We start from the raw sequence: 8,782 nt of genomic DNA on the forward strand, positions 1-8,782 counted from the left end.
ACTGGGATTCTCATTGGTTTTCCCCAATATCCCAAAGTAGCAACATGTTACTCTTTCTTCTTTGCTTCTCGGGATCTGAAAATCAAACATCACATGCTAAGCTCCTCTTCTTTCCCACGCTGAGGGTCAGGACCCAGAGTATTCTGGATCAGCCACAGTGCTGTCTGGACCTGTCAGCCTTCTTAGATGGTGCTGATAACAGCCAACTCTCAAACGGGCTACTTCTCCCCTGCAAACCTGCCAGGTGCCTCACCCACAGTTGCCCGGCCTCTCCTGCAGGGGACACGGGTGTGACAGAAGCACTTCCCCTTCTTAAAGGGGCAGAATGTGTTCTAATCTTGTTGTTTTAGATCCAGATAAATCTATTTTATTAACGTTTATTTATTATTGAGAGGCAGAGCATGACCAGGGGAGGGGCAGAGATAGGGGGAGACACGGAATCTGAAGCAGGCTCCAGTCCCCGAGCTATCAGCACAGAGCCTGACGTGGGGCTCGAACCCACAAACCGTGAGATCATGACCTCAGCCAAAGTCGGATGCTTAACTGACTCAGCCACCCAGGTGCCCCTAAAGTAAATCTATCTTAATATGTAAAAAATAGTACTATTTTCGATTCTTAATAAATTTTTTGTTTTTTGAAACAATTTTCAGCCTTCCTGGGAAACACCACCCTATGAGTTATGTTGAAAAAGAGGATAAATTAGCATTAACCATCCTTACATCAGAGACCGTGTTCGTCATTTTTCATTCGTGGGCTACCACTCACAATGACCCCATGTGCTAGGGATGTTGCTCCTACTTTATAGAGGAGGAAACTGGGAACTTAAACCTTGCTCAAGGTCACCCAGCCAGGCTATGGCCCAGGACACCCTGGGATGCTGACCCGAAAGCCAGCACCCCACCGCCCCAGCCTCGCTCCCTCCTCTGTCTTAGGTGAACGTGCAGTTATGCTCATGGCCGTCTTGGCCCCGGGAACATAAACCCCTGAGAAATGAGTATTGAGAGACTGACCCCACACATTTCAGCCAACCTTTTCTCACGACCTACCTGGGGTTGGGACGTGGGTACACGTTTCCAACCCACAAATGCAGAGGACAAGAGACCTGCCCATGTTGTCTGTTAGCAGCGAACCTAGGAGTCTGTGACACGTGTCTGTATGATCACGGACAGACCACATCGTACTGCAGCCAAACAGAAGGTCTGGCATCTGCACGTGAACGAGAGCACGATTTCCTTTGGAAATGATACAAGTATTTGCACGTATTACTGAAACGAAGTTTCTATAAAACATCTTTTACTTTTTCAGTTTAAATTTGTATATAAATGTAAGAAAATGGTCTACGGAAAGCGTACATTATACAGTTTGTGATATTCCTCACTTAAAGCTTCGGCGACAGGTGGCTCCGGGTGCACACAGGGCTGTGGGCTCCAGCCACTGTGCCCGTGGGGTGAATTCATCTGCTTCTCCGGGGGTCCTGTGCCCAGCACCAGCCAAGCACAAGTGCAGTGAGGCTGGATCGCATCTACAGGGGCTCAGAGCTGCTGTGTGCCCTCAGGGCTCTCCCTGTGGTGTCTCCATAGTGTGCGGAAGAGGTTCAGGGGCTTGTCTTCCAGACGACCTGCTCTGCTTTCGGTCCTGCTCTGGCCTCTCTCAGCAACGTGTGGGGCTTCTGACTGACACTTCAACAGAATGACGTGGCTTTGAAGGAGCCACGTGTTCAACTGTCTCCGGTGGCTGGGTCTCATCTACGTCCTATGAGTCTCCCACAACAAGTGATCAGCATCCTTTAGTTGGAACCTAGCAACAGCAAGATGGTATCCACTTAGGGCCCGCGGGTAGGCTACGTACGGCTCTTGATGGCCAGAGCACGCATCCCAGTGCGAAGCCCCACCTGGAGAAACAGTCGGGATGAACAAAGGAGGGTGGGAGGGCGTGGTCGTCCAGGTTGCTGACTGAAGTCCAAAGATGCCTGCTTGTCCTGGGAACAGATACGTATTACCCCCAGGCCCACGGGACAAATGACTTCTGAGCAGAGAAACAGGAAACTGAGACAATCATTTTCTGCTTCTGTTTCTTTCTTTTCTGTGTTCTGCAAACGGGAAAAGAGAGTCACCCAAGTTTATAGAAAACTTCGGGAATGCTAGTCTCAAGGGCGTATAAACTCCTTTTTCTTTCTTTTATTAGAAAAAAATGAATCGAACTTTTTTAAACTGTCCGTGGCATGGAATTCACAAGATACTGCATGGTGTGGCAAGAACCCCCAGCACCCACCCACGGCGCCAGCCCTCCGTCCCCAGAGCAGCCCCGCTGCCGTGCTGCACGTCTTCCCAGCTGGTTGGCTCACGGACCCTTGAATCCAGCAGCAGCAGCGCCCGCAGCGCAGCATCCAGGCCGGAGCAGTGGGGGTTGGATTTCCCACCTGGATTCTACTTATTAAAAATTTAAACACTGTCTTACTCGGAGATTTCTCCTTCACTGAGACATGGAGAATTTCTGTGCAAGACGGAGTGAGCAGCCTCGCCTGCCTTTGGTGAGATGCTCAGTGCCCCTGGAGAGCAGCCCAAGTCCGACCTAAAGCAAAACCCCAGACTTTAATCACGCTCTCATAACCAGCACGTTCTGTATTGATTGCATGTGTCCATGAACAGCCTGCATTATGCTGGGTCAAGTCAAGCGATGCTGTGTCAGGGCCCAGGGCGAGGCTGGCCTTTCTCCAACCTCCCTGCAAACACAGTGCGGGCTGTTTATATCCTAGTGCTTTTTCTGTCACTTCCTAAGCCACCGTGGGGAAGATGAAAAATTCTAGCAGCAGTGATGCGTAAGTAATTCGGCCAGATGCCAAGGAAGTGGCCGGTGGCCCTGCCGGCAGAACTGATGGTACAATTTTGCCTTTATTTGGTGCCAGAGGAGGAAAGAAACCCAGCAAGCAAGATGAATGGAGGCTAACGATATCTTTCTCGATGAAAAGCTCAAATTTCTTTTTGAATTTTGAATCTGGTGGCTAAGGACCGTATCCTCGCATTTTGTTGCCGGCGAGAGAAACCGCTCTAGCTGTGCCGCGTCCCCGGGTCGTGCCCGTGATCACGTTCCACAGGTGAGGGCAGGAGGCTCGCGTGACACACGGCTCGTCTAATCAGCGTTCGCTAAACAAGGACATCTGAGGGTGCCAGGCGCAGGGCCACCCGACCCTTCCTATCGGCCACACGCCTCCTCTCTGATTTACACGGCAGCCTGTGCCCAACACCACCTGCCACCGGGTGGGTCTTCCTCAGAGAGGCAGGAGAGGGCTCACATTTGTTAGACCTGCTCCTTGAAACAGGCCTCTCTTCCTGGTGGACAGCAGATTCCACAGGCATCTGTTTGTTGTCCTTTTCTGAAAACAATATAAAAATTAGGTTCCTTAGTCTTTTTCTCCTCGGATTATCACTATTGCAGCCATGACTTAGATTCCAACGTGAGGGTTTATCTCTTCCAAAACAAGCGGATAAGTTGCAAGGCAGTAGGAAACTTGAATCTTAGAGGATAAAAAGCCAAAAAGAAATTTCTTTTTTACAAAGATGAGAAAACGTTTTGTCAAAATGACAGAGATGCGTCCCCTTGCCCTGACATGGATGGGGTCAGGCACCAGTCTGGTGCAATTTGCCGTGGGCTCTGACTCACTAGACATTTCACAGCAGTTCCTAACCTGAACCACGTGATGGAGGCCACGCAGAGGTGCTTCTAGAAGCCGCCTGCACCCAAGAGGAGGGCTCTCTTCTGCAGCCCCCGCCGCCCCCCTGCCCAGGCCATTCCCACCCTCTTGCTTGCACACGCAGGCCTTGGTGGCCCCATGGGACAGGCAAGAGTCCAGATCTCACGCCCACAGGGCCCTCCAGGGCCTTCTGGCAGCAGGAGCTTCCCACGGATGGGCCACCTCGGGGCTGACGGTCACCACTCTGGTTTTGTCAGTCCCAGTATGCAAGTCAGTTACACTAAAGCCTCCCGTCGTGTGTGGGTTGACAGGTCTGACTAGAACAGAAGGTTATTTAGTTAAAAAGTGAAAAATGCCATTTACTTGAGTGAGTGATGAGTCATCCGACGACACAGCTGAATTTGCATGGAGATGAATGGGTCCTAAGAGGACTTCTAATTTCACTTTCTTATTCCACAGTAGAGGCCCAAGAGGGTTAGCTGCTCAGCAGGGTCAGAAGCTAATTAGTGGCCCAGGGACCCACACCGGGCTTGAGTGTGACGACCTCTGCAGGGGCTGTGACCCGAACCTGAGACGGGCCAGCTCGGAAGACGTGGACCTCGTCCCCTTTCACACCCAGGCTCCTTCCCACTGACATGATGTGCACAGCTCCACACACTCATTGCTCACTGCGCTTTTCGGTGTTTCAGACCAGAGGCGGGTGGTTTAGGGACATCCAGTTTCCTCCGCCAATCTGGATCTAAGTTTCCTACTACGCTCTCAGATGAGGGTGGCTGGTGAAGGGACGTACTCCTTCAACACCGACCACTCCCACTGTGTCAGTGAGGAGTCAGAAGCCCGTTTGAAGTCTATTAGATAATATGCAAAGCATAAGCCATCATTTAGACCCTCAGTATTCATTCAGTATCGGTGCAGGGTACAGTGACAAATACAAAAATCGGGGCATATAGTATCTTTTGAGTAAGCACTTTCTGGTAGTCCCAAACAGAGAGAACCCTCCTCTTGGCATACTAACTGCTAATTTGATTAATTAGGCCAGTTGGATAACCTTTCTGTGATAACCATTATGATGCTATTTAAATAGCTTCTTATATTGGGGTAGCACTTTCAATATCACCTATGCAAGTGGTTTTGATTTGAAAAGAATTAAAAGTCTAAAAATGTCTACGTCGGTGCAGACATTGATCCAATCATTCAGAAATAGTTATGGCGTGTCTCTTACGCTCCAGTATCCAGCCAAACACGGAGCCTACAGAAAACAAAACAGACACATTCTTGCTCTTGACGTGCACAGTCTAGAAAGAGTAACTGGAAGGCTTTTCCGAGTGCATGCCTCATCAGAGGTCTTCACCAGGCAACCCCAAGCTGTGGGCACTTGCGTGTGCAAGCTGAACTGAACACGGCGTCCTTTGTAACACACGTGCGCAGCTGGGGTGAAACCTGAGGGCCCGGAAATACGAACAAAGAGGTGCTCTGATGTTTTGGACCTGCTCCCTGCACACCCCAAAGGGTCACTCTGCTCTTCGGAGATTACTGGCCTAGGGAAGCATACCTTGTACCTGCTCACTAAATTGAACAGCAGGAAGGGGCCATTTTCTGCCATGCGTTGACTGTGTCCGCATGAGCTACTTGGGGCAGAAACTGACAATGAGATTCGCATTGGATGACCTCACTTTTATGTGTGAAAAATAGTTATTTGTCCTTCTTTCTCCTCCCCTAAATTCAAAAACATCCTTTTCATAAAGCACAAGGGGAAAACTCAAGTAAATGCTAAACAAATGCACTTAGGAATAAAAGCTGTAAATGGAAACCAAAGTGACATCTGTGCGAGATTCAGGTAGCCATCCTGGGGAAGCAGCAGGCTCGGCGTCAGAGAGGCCCCTGCGGGGGAAGGAAGGGGCCGGGTGGCGGGAAGAGGAGAGGGGGACCCCCCCCCCCCGCCCCCCGGGTGGGCTGCCAGGCTGCAGACAGACTAGTGTTTTTCAGTGTGAGGGACGGACACTCGCGGGAAAGCTGGGAGTACGTACTTCCCTGGCCACGCAGCGAACCCGCCTCTGGACACCCTTCAGGGCGAGAAGAGGTTGTGAGGGAGAAGCAGGTTCCAGCCTGGCTGCAGCCCCCGCCTGAGGGCTGGCTCACCCAGACCTGGTCACAGAGGAGGGAGGGGGTCACCGGGACCTGGTCACAGAGGAGGGAGGGGTCACCGGGACCTGGTCACAGACGAGGGAGGGGTCACCGGGACCTGGTCACAGAGGAGGGAGGGGTCACCGGGACCTGGTCACAGAGGAGGGAGGGGTCACCGGGACCTGGTCACAGACGAGGGAGGGGTCACCGGGACCTGGTCACAGAGGAGGGAGGGGTCACCGGGACCTGGTCACAGAGGAGGGAGGGGTCACCGGGACCTGGTCACAGACGAGGGAGGGGTCACCGGGACCTGGTCACAGACGAGGGAGGGGTCACCGGGACCTGGTCACAGACGAGGGAGGGGTCACCGGGACCTGGTCACAGACGAGGGAGGGGTCACCGGGACCTGGTCACAGACGAGGGAGGGGCTCACCCACAGCCCTGCCCAGAGGAACAAAAACACATTGTCTTTCTCCTCCTGACCCTGGGCCTCAGCTGTACTTTGTGCTTTTTCTGTTTTCTCTGGACTCATTTAAGTGGAGGGGCATCAGGCAGTTTTGAACTGCACTAAACACTACTTTCAGTCAAATTCTCCACGAGGAGCTGAGGCTCCCCAGCTGACTGTCCAACAAGCCCCTAAACTGAATGTGGCCTAAATGTGTGTCTTCTCCATGTGAATTAAATTCCAGATGTTCTACGAGCACAAAAGATCTGTGTTGTCCCCGGGTCAGAAAAGGGGCAGAGCTGGCAGTGAGGACGCGGGAGCCCTGTGGCGCCCGTGCGCTGACCCCCTACGAGCACTCGCCAGCTCACTTTCAGACCCCGGGGGCGACATAGCCGGAGCGTGGACTGTGTCACCCTCCAGTCCCTGGGACATCTTCCTGGACAAACTCACCGCGTCACTCCCAAGTGATACATCTCTTGTTAAGACTCACAGAAGGAAGTTTCAGTCCTGCTACTGGCTCCTTAAGGCAGCAAGAAGATGTCATTAAGGCTCCAGGACCGGATCTTCATGTCTGCAAGCACAGAAAATCATCACACACGTGACTCGAGCTGTGACGGAGACCCTGTGACCCCATGTCAAATTGCACACACCCCTCCGTTTCTGTGCTCACGGCCTTTCACCGTCTGACACATTTTGTATTTACCTGTTTATCATCGTTCCTTCTCATTAGCACGCCAGTCCCCAGAACACGGCACCACATAAGTGCTGAATGAAGGAGCATCTGTCTCTAGCTCAGCACAGCCATTTGTGTGTAGCACACACCTGTGAGTGTTCATGGCTGGGGAACTGGCATTGGGGCTCAGCCCCCGGCAGGCCCAGCAGCGGGGCTCAGCCCCCGGCAGGCCCCACAGCGGGGCTCAGTCCCCAGCAGGCCCAGCATTGGGGCTCAGCCCCCGGCAGGCCCCACAGCGGGGCTCAGCCCCCGGCAGGCCCAGCATTGGGGCTCAGCCCCCGGCAGGCCCCACAGCGGGGCTCAGCCCCCGGCAGGCCCAGCAGCGGGGCTCAGCCCCCGGCAGGCCCCACAGCGGGGCTCAGTCCCCGGCAGGCCCAGCATTGGGGCTCAGCCCCCGGCAGGCCCCACAGCGGGGCTCAGCCCCCGGCAGGCCCAGCATTGGGGCTCAGCCCCCGGCAGGCCCCACAGTGGGGCTCAGCCCCCGGCAGGCCCAGCATTGGGGCTCAGCCCCCAGCAGGCCCCACAGTGGGGCTCAGCCCCCGGCAGGCCCAGCATTGGGGCTCAGCCCCCGACAGGCCCCACAGCGGGGCTCAGCCCCTGGCAGGCCCAGCAGCAGGGTTCAGTCCTCGGCAGGCCCAGCAGTGGGGCTCAGCCCCCGGCAGGCCCCGCATTGGGGCTCAGCCCCCGGCAGGCCCCACAGCGGGGCTCAGTCCCTGGCAGGCCCAGCAGTGGGGCTCAGTCCCCTGCAGGCCCCGCAGTGGCTCAGCCCCCGGCAGGCCCAGCATTGGGGCTCAGCCCCCGGCAGGCCCAGCATTGGGGCTCAGCCCCCGGCAGGCCCCACAGCGGGGCTCAGCCCTCGGCAGGCCCAGCATTGGGGCTCAGCCCCCGGCAGGCCCCACAGAGGGGCTCAGTCCCCGGCAGGCCCAGCAGTGGGGCTCAGTCCCCTGCAGGCCCCGCAGTGGGGCTCAGCCCCCGGCAGGCCCAGCATTGGGGCTCAGCCCCCGGCAGGCCCCACAGCGGGGCTCAGTCCCCGGCAGGCCCAGCATTGGGGCTCAGCCCCCGGCAGGCCCAGCATTGGGGCTCAGCCCCTGGCAGGCCCCACAGCGGGGCTCAGTCCCCGGCAGGCCCAGCATTGGGGCTCAGCCCCAGCAGGCCCCACAGAGGGGCTCAGTCCCCGGCAGGCCCAGCAGTGGGGCTCAGTCCCCGGCAGGCCCAGCATTGGGGCTCAGCCCCCGGCAGGCCCCACAGCGGGGCTCAGTCCCCGGCAGGCCCAGCAGTGGGGCTCAGCCCCCGGCAGGCCCAGCATTGGGGCTCAGCCCCCGGCAGGCCCAGCATTGGGGCTCAGCCCCCGGCAGGCCCAGCATTGGGGCTCAGCCCCCGGCAGGCCCCGCAGTGGGGCTCAGCCCTCGGCAGGCCCAGCATTGGGGGTCAGCCGCCGGCAGGCCCCGCAGCGGGGCTCAGTCCTTCCAGGTGCCTTCAGACTTCGACTGCACCATTCACCTTGCTCGTTACGCCCGGACGTACATCATCGTTGTCTGGCCGGAATGCTACACTTGTAATCGTTCTCCGGATCCAGGTAACCCTCCTGCATCAGTCACAGCGCCAGGCTGGCTTAACGGGGCCCAGGTCACTGGACGAGGCGGCTCGCCTGAGGCTCTCTGTCCAGGGCCGTCGGAGGAAGCAGGGACTTTAGTGCCGAGATGAGGGGCCTTCAGGCAGGAGCTGACGCCCACATGTGCCGTTCCTGCTTCCCAACACGCAGCGAGATTGGCCGGGCCTTTCCTCACAC

General features: G+C 56.2%; 1 long non-coding RNA gene across 1 annotated transcript; it reads right to left on the reverse strand.

The window, feature by feature from the left end:
• Positions 1-1,348: 1,348 nt before the first annotated feature.
• Positions 1,349-5,840, reverse strand: LOC123581706. Its single transcript, XR_006703953.1, has 2 exons — positions 5,719-5,840; positions 1,349-3,514 (listed from the first exon to the last, which is right to left on the reverse strand). It is a non-coding gene; the product is annotated as an uncharacterized LOC123581706 (long non-coding RNA).
• Between the last annotated feature and the right edge of the window lie 2,942 nt (positions 5,841-8,782).

This window comes from Leopardus geoffroyi, chromosome A3 (genome assembly GCF_018350155.1).
Source record: "Leopardus geoffroyi isolate Oge1 chromosome A3, O.geoffroyi_Oge1_pat1.0, whole genome shotgun sequence".
Lineage (NCBI taxonomy): Eukaryota > Metazoa > Chordata > Mammalia > Carnivora > Felidae > Leopardus > Leopardus geoffroyi.